The following is a 15,317-nucleotide window of genomic DNA, read 5'->3' as shown; positions in this document are numbered from 1 at the left end:
CATTTTGAGTTAAATTTCGTGAGTGGTGTAAGAAGGGGTCTAATTTCTTGTGCTGTCTCATTGATATTTAAAAATACATATTCCCTTACTGTCAGCACTGTTTTAAAAACAGAATGCTTGGATTCATTCCTGATAAACTGTGAAAAGTTTCTCCCACAATTTCTTTTCTTTCTCTTCTCCACTGTTCTATTCAGGTTAGCCTCTGGATCTATGTCTTCCTGATCAATGAGTCAGAAAAGTGATTCTACTGTCCCAAGGTAGTCCTGTGCAGAAATTTGGGGACAGTGATCTCAGGTGATGGTTAATTTTATGTGTCAACCTGACTGGCCACGAGGTGCTCAGATATTTGGTTAAACATTATTCTGGGTGTGTCTGTGAGGGTATTTCTGGATGAGATTAGCGTTAGAACCAGTAGAACGAGCAAAGCAGATGGCCCTCCCCAGCGTGGGTGGGCCTCGTCCAATCTGTTGGAGGTCTGAATAGAACAAAAAAGGCTGAGGGAGGGAGAATTCACTCTGTCTTCGAGCTCAGACATTGATCTTCTCCTGCCTTGAGACTTGGCCTTGGACTGGAACTCCATCAGCTTTCCTGTTCTCAGACTTCCTGCTCTTTTGCATCTCTAGTTTGCTGACTACAAATTTTGAGACCTCTCAGCCTCCATAGTCACATCAGCTAATTCCTTATAATAAATCTCTTTATATCTATATCCTACTGGGTCTATTTCTCTGGAGAACCTAAACTAATACATCTGATTTTCTTATTTTTCTTATATCACTTTAACTTCAACTCTATGCCTCCCATCAAATTGGACTGATGGGAAATTCAGCTCCAGTTTTCTTGGAGTTGAAACCTAGGACAGCACAGAGAATCCAGGAGAGAGCAAGTTCTCTACCTCCTGGTCATTGATCCTCATCCATCATGAGTCGCTGTTGAGACACTCATTGCCTCTGATTACATTATCTCTTTAGGACCAGTGGTTTCTGCACCTTTGGGGCCACCATTGGCGCAAGGTCATCTCTGATGAGGCTTAAAGCCATAAAGCTCCTTTCCATTTCAGATCTTGCCACCTTCCCAGAGTGCTGTCAGGAAATAGGGCATGGGTCCTTGTTGCTTATGAGATGCTCAGATATATATTCCTGAATGGACTGAATTCAATATTGTTAAGATGTCAGTTCTCCCCAAACTGATCTATAGATTCAGTAAAATCCTCATTAAAATCCCAGCAAGATTTTTAGGAGAAATTAATATATTACCTGATTTCTAGACTTATATTATAAAGTTATACATTAGTTAAGACAGTGGACACTCATACGGATCAATGGAACAGTATCAAGTGTTCAGAAATAAACCACACATATATGGTCAAATTATGTTTGATTAAAAAAATTCTAGGGCTGGCCTGGTGGTGTAGTGGTTAAGTTCGTGCACTCGGCTTCGGTGGCCCAGGGTTTGCAAGTTCAGATCCTGGTTGCGGACCTACACACCGCTCATCAAACCATGCTGTGGTGGCGTCCCATATACAAAATAAAGGAAGATGGGAGCAGATGTCAGCTCAGGGCTAATCTTCCTCAGCAAAAAGAGGAAGATTGGCAACGGATGTTAGCTCATGGCAGTCTTCCTCACACACACACACACACACACAGACACACACTCTCGAAGCTGAGGAGATAGAGCAGTGAACGAGACCAATTCTTTGCCCTCATGGAGCTTACCTTCAAATGAGTGAGACAAACAATTAATTTTTAAAAGTAAACAAATAGGGCCGGCCCTGTGGCTTGGTGGTTAAGTGCGCGCGCTGCGATGCTGGTGGCCCGGGTTCAGATCCGGGGTGCGCATTGAGGCACCACTTCTCCATTCATCCTGAGGCCGAGTCCCGCATACAGCAACTAGAAGGATGTGCAGCTACGACATACAACTATCCACTGGGGCTTTGGGGGGAAAAAAATAAAATAAAATCTTTAAAAAAAAAAAAAAGTAAACAAATATTTGAGTAATAAAATTGGACAATGGCGAATGCTATGAAGAAATACATCAGGATAAAGGTGTAGAGAATGACTTGCAGGAAGGGCTGCTTAAATGGGGTGATAGAGATGATTGTGAGCAGAGATGTGAAGAATGAGAAGGAACAAACAGGATGGGACCTATTTTTAGGGTAAAATTCTGTGGGTTTGTTGTTGTTGTTTATTTATTCTTTCAATAAGTTTTTGTTGAGGACCAACTATGTGCCAGATATTATTCTAGGTGCTGGAGAGACAGCAGTGAATAAAATAGACAAAACTGTCACTCCCATGCAGCTTACTTTTTTGTAGGGACACAAGTAATAAACTATATAAATAAGTAAAATGTATGGTATGTTAGAAATGCTAAGGCAAAAAAATAAGGAAAGGAAGGAATAGAGATGATGTGTGTGAGTGTGTGTGGGTGTGGGTGGTTGAAGGTGGTTTCCATTTAAGATACAGTGGTCAGGAAAGGCTGACTTAGAAGATGACATTTGAAGGAAGTGAAGGAAGACTTATGTAATCACGGGGGTGGCAGTGGGGGAAAGATGATCCAAGGAGAGGAACGAGCAGGTGCAAAGGTCCTGAGGTGGGGCACACCCATTGGCTAGCAAGGAGCACTAGGGAGAGGCGAGGGAGATAAGATAGTGTGTAGGGGTTAGACAGAGCCTATGGGGCCGTATGGTCATTGTGAGGACTTCGACTTGTTCAGAGATGAGAAGCCACTGGAGGGATCTGAGCAGGAGTAGCATGATATAACTTAGCTGTCAATGGGATTCCTCTGACTGTGTTTTAATTAAAACTATTTTATAAAGAAAGAGAGGAAAAACAATTTTGCTTTTCCAAATTAACTGTGTTTGTCTTTGAAAGAAGGAAAAAAGAGACCAACAAACCACAGAAAACATAAATAAATGCGTTTTTTTCAATGACGGTGAATCACAGGCACAGAATCAGTTCTGTCCGCAGCGCTCAGGAAATGGCTTGGTCCCTAATTAATCATTCCACGTTCCACTCTGTGGAGATAAATTTAGCCGGCGGTAGGTGGAATGAGATGAGTTCTCAGGAGAACATGTTTTCAATGAAATTGGCAAAGAATGCTGTGCAAAACCAAAATAACCCCAACTATGTGCTAATAGTGTTGCGTTTGGTGTGCCACCCCTCCAGCAGTGACCGCTCGGCTTGCCTGTCCCCGGGGCAGGAGGGCTGGAGAGGTTGACATTTGATGGAGCAGGAGGGCAGGGAGAGCGAGGCGGGGGAGGCAGGAGAGCCCGAGGCACGCAGACGCCTCGGTGCCGCCGCCCCCTCGTGGCGATTCTGGGAGCCGCCTTCCGTGTGATGGAGACATTGGCTGTCAGGGCTCACCCGCGGTTGCGTTTCCACGACGTGTTAATAAAAGGAAAGGGACTTCTGAGTGTCAGCCCTTGGGCTGCATTCAATTCATTCATTTAATGAACAGGGGGAAGTTGCTATTTTAATGGCCAGCAGCGCAATTCTTCTATGGGGAAAACGGTTATTTCAACTCAGAGGAGCCATTTGAGCGTCAAGCGCTGGGACCCAGGGCAGGGGAAGGGGTGTGGATGTTTTGCGTTAGACAAGAAGAGAAATTTGGGCGCCCGAATGAGGAGGGAGGCGTGGCTGGGGGCGGGGGATACCCCAGGGGAGGAGGCGTCAGGGGCCGGAGAGAGAGAAATCCGGGCTAGCAGGGCTGGGCCCGAGGCTGAGACGGTGCCGGGGAGACGGTCCTCGAGGGTGGCGGCCCGAGGGCTTCTGAGAAGGAGGGGATCTAACGAGGACGTCTCGGTGTTTGCAGCGGGGGCGAACCCCCCCGCGTCCCCGCCGCTCCCCGCCTGGCGCAGGCGCACTCCCCGGTGACCCGCTGCTCCTGGTCCTTGCTCTGCTCCGGCCGGGGATGGGGAGGGGCTGGAGGAAAGGGGAGGGCTGCGTGTGGGGTGGACGTGCGCTGAGAGAGGGGGGGACCGCTGCCGCGTGGGTCACGGGTGAAGGTCAAGAATCCGGAGTAGAGTGGACGGAGGCGAGGGGAAGACAGGGGAGCCACCCCGAAGGCCTCAGACGAGGTTGCTGAGGAGGCTCCTCTGCATGCGGGTCGAGACAAGCTGGTTTTGTATTGTAGCTGTAAGATGGAAAGAGGATTCCCAAAACTGTGGTGGACTTTGGGACACGGAGGTGGTGATCCTTAGGTTGTATGGTCTATTGTTAGCTAGCACCTTGCTACCCTCAAGGGTTTGGGACTCTGACTTGAAAGAAGGTATTGTGTGAAAAATATTGCTTAAAAATTTAATGAGGGGTCGGCCTGGTGGCGCAGCGGTTAAGTGCACGCGCTCCGCTGCGGTGACCCGGGGTTTGCGGGTTCGGATCTCAGGCGCTCACTGATGCACTGCTTGTCAAGCCATGCTGTGGTGGCGTCCCATATAAAGTAGAGGAAGATGGGCACAGATGTTAGCCCACGGCCTATCTTCCTCAGCAAAAAAAAGGAGGATCGGCATCGGATGTTCACTCAGGGCTGATCTTCCTCACACACACACACAAAAACCCCAAAACAATTCAAATGCCCCTCAACAGTAGAATTGATAAGTAAATTGTGGAGTTTTTATGTGATAGGATGCTACACAGCGGTGAGAAGGAGTGATCTATAATCACATGCAAAGATCTGAATGAAGCTCACCGACAGAATGTGGAGGGAAAGAAACCAGATCCAGATGGGTCCATATGGAGTGATTTCATTTATAGACAGTGCAAAAACAGGCAAAACGAACTCGTGCTGCTTACCCTGGGGGCTGTGGCAACAGTATGGGAGGATGAGGGGGCCTCTTGGAATCCTGGAATGTTCTGTTTCTTGACCTGGTGATGGTTATGCAGCTGTTTGAAGTTTGTGAAAGTTTAGTAAGTTGTACACTTAACGATGTGCACACTTTTCTGTGTGTGTGTAAAGGAAACCTCGCTTCTCCTGCGTGTCTCCTTTACCCTCACGCTACTGGCTCACTCACAACACTTCTGACACCAGATGTGTGGGGGTTTTTTCCACACCAAGTGATTCTTTGACCCATGCTGAGTATCCTACATGTACCTCAACTCTGACACTATCTACTTGGAGATAGTGTCAATCCCGCAGGTTGAGGGCTCAGTCCCGCAAGATTGCCCCCCACTTCAGATGCCAATCTCAAGTCCAGGTTGTCACCTGTGCTTCTGACTAACCAGCTATAAATCAGTGCTCGAGTTTGATTAATTTGCTAGAGTGGCTCACAAAACTCAGAAAAACAGTTTACTTACTGTTTACCAGTTTATTATAAACGGATACGATAAAGGATACAGATGAACATCCAGGTGGAACAGATGGGTAGGGCAAGGTATGTGGGAAGGGGCGAGGAGCTTCTTGCCCTCTCTGGGCCTGCCACTCTCCCAGCACCTCCATGTGTTCACCACATGGAAGCTCTCTGATCCCCATACTATTGGGATTTTATGGAGGCTTCCTCACCTAGGTATGATCGATCATTAACTCCATTTCCATCCCCTCTCCCCTCTGGAGAGTGCGGGGTGGGGCTGAACATTCCGAGCTTCTAATCATGGCTTGGTCTTTTTGATGACCAGCCTCCATCCGGGAGCCATCAAGGAGCCCACCTGGAGTGGCTTCCTCAGCACAAAAGACATTCCTGTCACCCAGGAAACTCCAAGGGTTTTAGGAGCCCTGTGTCAGGCACCGGGGGTCAAAGACCAAATGTTAAAACAAAAGATGCTTCCAGTGCTGTTATCACTTGGAGTTTGCAAGGATTTTAGGAGCTCTGTTCCAAGAACTGGGGGCAGAGACCAATATGTGTGTATATTTTTCTATTGTCTCACACTATGATATACCTCAATAAAAAATAAATAAAAAAAAAACAAAAAAAACCACCTTAGGAATACAAGGGTCAGGTAAGTGAGCCTGAGGAAGCTGAGAAAAACTTCACAGCTGTGGGCCAGCCCCGTGGCTTAGTGGTTAAGTGCATGCGCTCTGCTGCTGGCGGCCCAGGTTCGGATCCCGGGTGCGCACTGACACACCGCTTCTCCGGCCACGCTGAGGCCGCGTCCCACATACAGCAACTAGAAGAATGTGCAGCTATGACATACAACTATCTACTGGGGATTTGGGGGAAAAAATAAATAAATAAAATCTTTAAAAAAAAAAAACAAAAACAAAAACTTCACAGCTGTGACGTTCACTCAATTCAACTCACATTATTGAGGGATTGCTATCCATGGGAGACTGCACATGGAGGCCATATACCAGAGACTGTGACGCGAGGTGTACAGGGACTCTCTGAAGCAGTGACCTACGAGAGGAGGCGTCAGCCCCGATCCTGAGGCCCTCAGATCATAAGGCGGGGACAGACATGCAAACGTTAATAGTAACAGCCCGATTCTGGCACCATGGCCGATTGTGCTCCGTCCTACCACCTGTTCAGCATTGTACTGGAGATTTAAGTGGTAGAAAGACTGAAACGGAATGAACGAGTCATTATTTGCAGTCTATATTATTATTTACTTAGAAGATCCAAGAGTCTATAAATTATTAGGGGAAAAAAATCCTGTTTATCAAGCTTACCAGATACAAGAAATACAATTTTCCAAAATTTTCAGTTTCAAATTTTCAATAGAATACACATGCACACACACACATACACACACACATATATAGTACTTAGGAAAATAAATCTTACAAAAAATGTGCAATACTTGGAGAAAAATTTCAAAATTTTATTGCTCTAAATGAATAAAAAAGATATTATATGTTAAGTATTAAGGGATAAAATAGTAAGCAATCAATAAATATTGACTAAATGATTGACTGAATTAATTAATGTTGGAAAGGGCCACATCTGAGTCTTTCGTTTTGGTATCCTTTCTTCATATAGCACCTAGAATAGTACCTGGCACATAGTAGGGACTCAGAAATATTGAAAGGAAGAAAACGAAAGAGGGGAAAGGAGGAACGCGTGAATAACTTTAAGTGAGAGGTATGGCATTGGTCAAAAAATTATTAAACATTTTAAATTCTTCATATTCCATTGCAGTTTTTACTTTTGCTACCATCCCATCACTTCACTGTTGTAATAACGTCTGTTTGTGTAGTCTTTTATAGTTTACAAAGCTGTTCCATTTACATGCTTTCTTGTAGTCCACGTAACACTGTGAAAAAGCAGCCTCATTGCTGGAAAATCTCTGGCTCTCTGAGCCTTAGATTAGAAATAATGTGGCTGTTACTCAGACCCAGTTTTCTAACTTCAAGGGGAGTGACTTTGCACGCTACAGATGCCAACCTAAATGGACAGGAGGCTAGATGTGGGGGTTAGAGATTGCCGTCTAGAAGTAGGTGCCGTTCATTACGCTGGGACAGCAGGTGTAAACTGGAACTGTCCCAGGTACCCTTGAGGTACAGTCACGATAACTGTAGATGAAAACCAAGTATAAATTAACCCTCCCTATGGGCAGCACGGGTCAAAAGCCTTTTACCAAGCTGCAGAGATTGTAAATGCGGCCCCTGGCTGTTTTCACTGTGTTTTTTAAATCAAAGCTAGTAATAAATAACTTAATAAAGTTCAACTAAGAGTTGAAATTTGCTTTTTGGAAAAGGAATGTTGCTTGCTTAGAGAGGTTAATATGCTGCATGTGGGACAGAGTTGCTGCTAAGAATCCTTCTTCCTTTTGACCTTCTAACCCCAAATGGCATTTCTCGTTCGTGTGTCCCATACAGTGTGAGCAAGACAGCAGTGGGGCTGGCTGTAATTTTATCTTCTTTCTTGATATCTTTGATAATGTGAAGATGATGAGGAAATCTGTGGGTAAACTCATTACCAGGAACAGTCAATACTTGTTTTCCTGTGGAGTTTTAGTGATTACATTAGCTGAATAGAGAGTTTTCTTTAACTGAAAATCTTTCAATATATTAGCAATTTTAAGGTTAGATGTCTCTAACCTGTAAAGTTGTTGAACTTAATTTTTTTTGGTGCATGTTCCATTTCTGCAAATAAACAAGAAAATGTCAACTTCAATAGAAGACTAAATCAATTGCTCAAGTACGTGTTTTAAATTAACCTGCTAACTGTAGCCAGTGAAACTCTAACACAAAAGTACATAAAATATCAAATATGAAGATTTAATACAAAAACATTAGTATTATGGGATTGATTCTCTGCAACATTTCTATGCTTAATTTTAAATCTTTCTGAGGATAAAGTTCTTTTCCAACTAAGAAAAATATTTTGTGGGGCCAGCCTGGTAGTGTAGCGACCTGGGGTTTGCAGGTTTGGATCCTGGGCGCGGACATACACACTGCTCATCAAGCCATGCTGTGGCGGCGCCCCACATACAAAAAACAGAGGAAGATTGGCACAGATGTTAGCTCAAGGACAATCTTCCTCAACCCCCCCCCCAAAAAATTTGTCATCCCAGGTAATTTGGGGAGATACTATTTCACCAGATGAGGTTGCACAATGACCAGAGATGTTAGTGGAGGTGCTGACTGTACTCTTGTCTGGGACACCAGTGAGTCTTTTACTTGGTTAAGTACTTAGGAGCAGGTTTTCTGGGGTGAATGGTAAATGTGTTTAACTTTGTAATAAACTACCCTTTTGTTTTCCAAAGAGGTTGCATTCCCATCAGCAGTGTATGAGAGTCCCAGTTCTGCGTCCTCACTAGTATGAAGAATTGTGTTTTTTCAATTTTAGCCATTCTAATAGGCATATAGTGGTACCTCCTTATGGTTTTAGTATGCATTTCCCTAATGAGAATTTTTTATGTACTTATTTGTTATCTCTATATCTTTACTTAAGTGTCTATACAAATCTTTGGCCCATTTCTTCATTGGGTTGTTTGATTTCTTAATATTGAATTTTGAAAGTTCTTTGTATATTCTTGATACAAACCTTTATCATTTACATGATCTGCAAGTATTTTATCCAGTCCATGGCTTGTTTTTTTCATTTTCTTACCAGTGCCTTTGGAAGAGCAGAAGTTTTAAATTTTGAGGAAGTTCAATTTATCAATTTTTTTCTTTTATGGATCATGCTCTGGTATCATCTTAGAAGTCTTTGCCTAACCTAAAGTCATGAGATTTTCTTCTGTTTTCTTCTAGAAGTTTTAAGTTTTAGATTTAGGTTTATGGTCCAGTTGAGCTAAATTTTTGTAGAGTTTGAGTTATGAATCAAGGTTCTTTTTTTTTTGCAATGGATATCCAATTGTTCCAGCACCATCTGTTGAAAAGACTATCTTTCTCCTTAAATTGCCTTTGCATCTTTATGAAAAGTAAGTTTACATATATATGTGTAGATCTGTTTCTGAACTCTATAATCTGTTTCATTGATTTTTTATGACTACCGTTTTTCCAACACCACGCTGTCTTGACTAAGTCTGAAAGTTAGATAAAATATTGGGTTTCACAAAAAAATCCTGCTGGGATTTTGACTGGAATTGCATTGAATCTGTAGATCAGTTTGGGGAGAGCTGACATCTTAACAACATTGAGTCTTCCAATCTATGAACATGGTGTGTCTCTGCATTTACGTAGGTCTTCTTTGATTTATTTCACTAGTGTTTTGTTTTCAGCATACAAAACTTGCACGTATTATAGTATTTTGTATTTTTTGTGCTATATAATAATTTTTTAAAATTTCAATTTCCAATTGTTCATTGTTAATATATAGAAATAGGATTGATTCTTTTTTTCAATTTGACTTTTGTGAGTTTGAGAGGTCTCTAAGACCATACTCAGGTTTAATAATTCACTAGAAGGACTCACAGAACTCAACAGTGTTGTCACAATTATGGTTTATTACAGCGAAAGGATAAAGATTAAATTCAGCAATGGAAAAAGGCACATAGGGCAGCGTCCAGGAGGGATCACACACAGGGCATCAAGCTGTCCGCTCCCAGTGGAGTCGTGCAGATAGCATTTATTTTTCCCAGACATGATGTGTTATAATATGCAGAGCATTGCCAACCAGGAAAGCTCATCCAAGCCTTGTCATCAGGAGTTTTTGTTTGGAATTGGCCACATAGACACAGCTGACCACCTGTGTGACTGACTTTAGTCTCCAGCCCCTCCAGAGACTGAGCTGGTGCTGTGTGACCCAAGGCTCCCATCATAAATCACATTGTTAGCACAGACCACCTGGCATGGCTGAAGGTCCTTACCCTAAGTCACATTGTTAGCCTAGACTATCTGGCTTGGCCAAGGCCCCAGGTAAACAAAGACACTTCCATCAGGCAGGACATTCAAGGTTACCGAGGTTACTAGAGGTTACCTCCCAGGGGTCAGAGGCAAAGTGCCAAACTTTTCTTCGGGCAAGGTTAATCCTTGACTAGCTAGTGATATTGAGCATCTTTTCATGTGCTTATTGGCCATTTGTATATTTTCTGTGGAGAAATGTCTGTTAATGCTCATTTTAAAATTGGATTAATTGTCTTCATATCATTGAGTTGTAAGAGTTTTTTTACTACATTCTAGATACAAGTCTCTTATCAGAAAAATGCTTTGCAAATATTTTCTCCTGTTCTGTATGTTGGTCTTGTCTTTTTGCTTTCTGGATGATGTCCTTGAAAGCACAAAAGTTTTAAATTTTGATAAAGTCCATTTGATCTGTTTTCTTTTATTTCTTGTGCTTTTTTTCTTTGGTGAGGAAGATTAGCCCTGAGCTAACATCCATTGCCAATCCTTCTTTTTTGCTGAGGAAGATTGGCCCTAGGCTAACATCCATGCCCATCTTCCTCCACTTCATATGTGGGACACCTGCCATAGCATGGGTTGATAAGCAGTGTGTAGGTCTATGCCTGGGATCCAAACCCACAGACCCCGGGCTGCCAGAGCAGAGCACGCGAACTTAACCACTATGCCACTGGGCCGGCCCCTCTTGTGCTTTTTAAATTATAAATTTAATTTTTTAATAGGTTGAGTACTTTTTGAGTAATCTCTTTCATCTCGAATGAGCTTTGTGAGCTTGTGTCTTTCAAGGAATTTTTACACTTCATCTAAATTGTAAAATTTTTGGGCCCAGAATTGTTTGTAGGTTTTCCTTCTTACAGATGGTCCCTGACTTCCAGTATTTCGACTAACAATTTTTTGATGTTAGGATGGTGTGAAGGTGATATGACTTCAGTAGAAATCGTACTTGAAATTTTGAATTGTGATCTTTTCCCAGGATAGCAATATGAGGTCTGATCCTTTCATGATGCTGGGCAGCAGCAGCCCGCAGCTACCAGTCAGCCAAGCAATCACGAAGGTGAACAACCGACATGCTTACACCCATTCTGCACCCACACAACCATTCTGTTTTCACTTTCAGTACAGTAGTCAATAAATACAGGAGATATTCAACACTTTATTATAAAACAGGCTTTGTGTTAGATGATTTTGCCCAACTGTAGGCTAATGTAGGTGTTCTGAGCACATTTAAGGTAAGCTAGGCTAAGCTATGATCTTCGGTAGGTTAGGCGTATTAAATGCATTTTCAAATTAGGGTATTTTCAATTTACGATGGGTTTGTCGGAGTGTAACACTGAGGAAAATCTCTATTTGTTTAATGCCTGTAGGGTATATAGTGATAGCCTCTTTTCTACTCCTTTTTTCTTGGTCAGTCTGTTTAGAAGTTTCTCAAATTTTTTTGCCCTAAACTTATTCAATAGTGGATTTCCTTTTGCTTCCATATAAATTTATCTCTGTGTGAGATATCACAGTTTTTCTTTTCGGTATTGAATAGTAGAAGAGAATCCAAATCCATAGATGAAGAAAGTACTCATATAGTTTCAAAACTGAAGTTGATGGTATGTTTGTACCCAATCTGAGTGGCTCTTAATAGCGTGGGTTTTGAGTCCTCACAGGCCAATAGCTTCCTTTCCTTTTTATGTGCCTTGGATATGCTTGGGGGTAGAGTAAATGCCTGACATGAAGCTTTTGATGGCTGAAGCATCTATTTCAAAAGACATCCATCTTGAATGAACGTATCACCAGCTGTGTGACACAGCTACCAGCAAAACAACCAGATAAGAAACTAGGCCCCCCTCCCCCATAAGGGTCCCTCTTTCAGAATGCCCTGGGTAACCTAAGTAACCGACTGCTTAAATGACCTTTGATAACTGACTGCTAGGATCTCCTTTCTCACACGGTAATTCCCACTCTTATGCTTTAAATTAGCCAATGAGGAGTGGACCTGTGAAACCCTAGCCATCCTGCCCTCAGCCTCTAATAAAGGCAGAGCTCCAAGTCCTCTCTTTCTTTCCCCGTGACCTCACTGTGTGGCCCCCAGGGGTCCCGTGTACCCTCTAGGACCTGTGAGTAATAAATCTTGTTCCAAATGTCCCTGAGGGTTTTTGCTGAAGTGTGTCCCATGATCATAAGACCCACAAGGGCTGGTCCAGCAAACAACACTGGCCCTGGTTGGGGAAATGTCTGTGGGGCTCACTAGGAGTAGTACAGGTCAAGGCAAGAGCCTCAGGCATACTGAGCCCAGAGCATCACCCCAACAGGCTAGGACTGATGCAGCATTGGGTTAGCCTATAATGTATGAATGCTTATAGAGTTTGGCCTATGAAACTTGTGTGGTGAACAAATTGAAATGTGCCATCAGGGTGATACTGCTTACCTGCAAAGGGTTAGGTTGAATTGTAAACATATGTCTCCATGGTGACCTCTCTGACCCATGAAATCAGAACCGTGGGATTCATGACATTCCTTGGCTGGAGCAACCACAGTGTTGAGAACCACTTTGACAACTGTACAGAATCCCCAAACCTCAAATGTAGATAAAAAAATTTAAGAACTTAACCCACACTAAGGGACAAGTTAGGGTGATAGTGGAGGGAAAGCCTCTCTGTGTGAGATCCTGGAGGCGGCTGTAGCTCTCTCACCCCCTGGAGTCACCATAGTAGCACCTTCATGTATTCCTTCTCAGATGTTCTTTCTTTATGTACATCTGAGTTTCTGACGTATGTCATTTTCTTTTTCACTAAAGAACTTCTTTTAAAATTTCTTTCAAAGCAGGCTACTGCTACTGGTGACAAAATCCCTCAATTTTTGTATGTCAGATAAAATCTTTATGTCTCCTTCACTTTTGAAGGATAGTTTTGCTAGATATAGAATTCTAGGTTGGCATTTTTTTTTTCCTTCAACACTTTAAACATTTCACTCCACTGTTGTCTGGTTTGTGTGGTTTCTGAAGAGAAGTTCAATGTAATTCTTAACCTTGTTCTTCTATAGGTGAGGTGTTTTTTTCCCCTTTCTGGCTTCTTTCAAGATTTTCCCTTTGTCTTTGATGTTCTACAGTTTGGGTATGATATGCCTACATGTAGATTTTTTGGTGTTTATCCTGCTTCGTATTCTCTGTGCTCCCCAGATCTTTGATTTGGTGTCTGTCATTCATTTTGGAAAATTCTCGGCCATTGTTACTTTAAATATTTCTTCTGTTTCTTTGTCTCTGTCTTTTCCTTCTGTTATTCCCATTACACCTATGTTACACCTTCTGTAAGTGTCCCACAGTTCTTGGAAATTTGTTCCTTTTTTTTTTTTAGGCTTTTTTCTCTTTGCTTTTCACTTTGGGAAGTTTCTACTGACATATCTTCAGGCTCACTGATTATTTCCCCAGCTGTGTCCAGTCTACTGATGAGCCCATCAAAGGCATTCTTTGTTTCAATTTGCCAGGCGTAATTTTTCAGATAAAAGGACCTGGTGTAAATATACCTTTAGTGTGAGGTTTTATGTTTATCTGGTTAGGAGGTCAGCATGTATTCCTGCCCCTTCCCCAGGGGGTAGAGAGATTTTTTTTATTCCATTCTCCCAGCTCCAATAGACCTTTGCCTGTGCCCCAAGGGCAACAGCTTGCTATTCCAGTATGGACTCAGGCCCCCTGAATGGTGAAGTTTGCTAAGATATTGACAAGGAGCAAACCACCAGCTGTATTGCCAGTAGTCCTTGCTGGGAAGCCAGTTGGGATTGCACTGACTTTCTCTGGGAAGCTGAGCTCTGAGAGTCACCCCCGAGGGCACTGGCAAGACTTGATGGAAAGTCACCTATGGGGATGTCACTGAAACTCACTTGGAAGCTGCCCTGTGGGATGCTGGCCCAACTCACTAGGAAGGCACTCTTTGGGGGGGCCGGTAAAACTCCCTTCTGCCTGTCTCTCCCTTGCTATTGGCAGTCGTGTGTGGCAGGAACAAGAGAAAACAAAAAGTGCTTGAACCAGGAAGTGCTTTTCTGTACTTCTTCCTGCAGTGTCCTTCCTGTGCCTTCTATGGACAAAGCTTAACACTGTGCAGCTAGCAAAGGATCTAGCTCTGGTATTACACGTCCGGGCAAAGAAGGGTGCACTTAGAGCTGAAAGGCAATATGTTGACACCTGTCACAACTTCCCATTGCACATGGAATATACTCCAATTCTTTACCAGAGTCCACACGCCCTTACTGCTTCAACCTTATCGGCGTGCTACTCTGCCTACTTTATGCAGCCCCAGCTGCTCCCTTAGTTTTTTGAACACCAAAGTTCATCTTACCTTAGAGCCCTTGCCCTTGCTCTACCTCATGCGTGGAACAATCTCCTCTCATACCTTTGGGTAACTAGCTCTCTGTTAATATTTGGGTCTTTTTTAAATGCCACCTTCTCATTTGGATTTCCATGACCATGTAATCTAAAATAGAGATCTAGTGTCTCTAATACCTTCTGCTGTTTTCCCGTTTGGTTTCTTTATAATACTTATCACTGTTATCTTATCCTTTTTTACTATGCTCCCCTGTCCCCTGACTGTATAATATACGGCAAACGAGAGCAGGACCCTGATCCACATGACATACCAGCAACAAGAAGACTGCCTGGCATGTAGTAAGTGCTCAAAAAATCGCTGCTGAATTAATGAATGACCTTTATTTCATAGCTGAAGATGCTGAGCTCAGTGTTAAAGTGACTTCCCCAAGAACAAGACCAACAAGTGCCAGAGTCAGGATTCACCTCAGTCTATCTGCTCACAGTGCGTCTGATCGTCATCACTCCACACCACTGCCCCTCTGACTGCTGGAAAGAATGCATTTGATATACACGTTAGAGTGGGTTTTCTAAAATAAATTAGTTCCTGATTTGGTCTATGTTCTGTCTAAACTATATGTCATCTCTCCACCCATTTTTCCCTTCCCAGGATGTGGATCTGACCTATTTATTGTGTATATCAGATACCGTCCCATACACACACTCACCTCCTTCTCCCCCCAACCCCCGAATAATAATACCTTTTAGAAAAGGAATTATTAGAGAAAATCGTCATGGAACTCTTCACAGAAAAGATGAGCTT

At 43.0% G+C, this 15,317-nt stretch overlaps 1 protein-coding gene across 1 annotated transcript in view; it reads left to right on the top strand.

Moving 5' to 3' along the window:
- The window catches only part of LEPROT (leptin receptor overlapping transcript), a 37,214-nt gene extending 22,115 nt beyond the window's left edge, over positions 1 to 15,099 (top strand). The window contains exon 6 of the mRNA XM_087449448.1: positions 14,907 to 15,099. The gene's annotated coding sequence lies outside the window, so the exon portion shown is untranslated. The remainder of the gene's footprint in view (positions 1 to 14,906) is intronic.
- Positions 15,100 to 15,317: the final 218 nt, after the last annotated feature.

The sequence above is a fragment of the Ceratotherium simum genome, chromosome 2 (assembly GCF_057802395.1).
Source record: "Ceratotherium simum simum isolate JZ-2026a chromosome 2, ASM5780239v1, whole genome shotgun sequence".
Taxonomy (NCBI): Eukaryota; Metazoa; Chordata; class Mammalia; order Perissodactyla; family Rhinocerotidae; genus Ceratotherium; species Ceratotherium simum.
The sequence above is the reverse complement of the archived record's forward strand: the minus strand, read 5'-3'. Positions and strand labels throughout refer to the sequence as shown.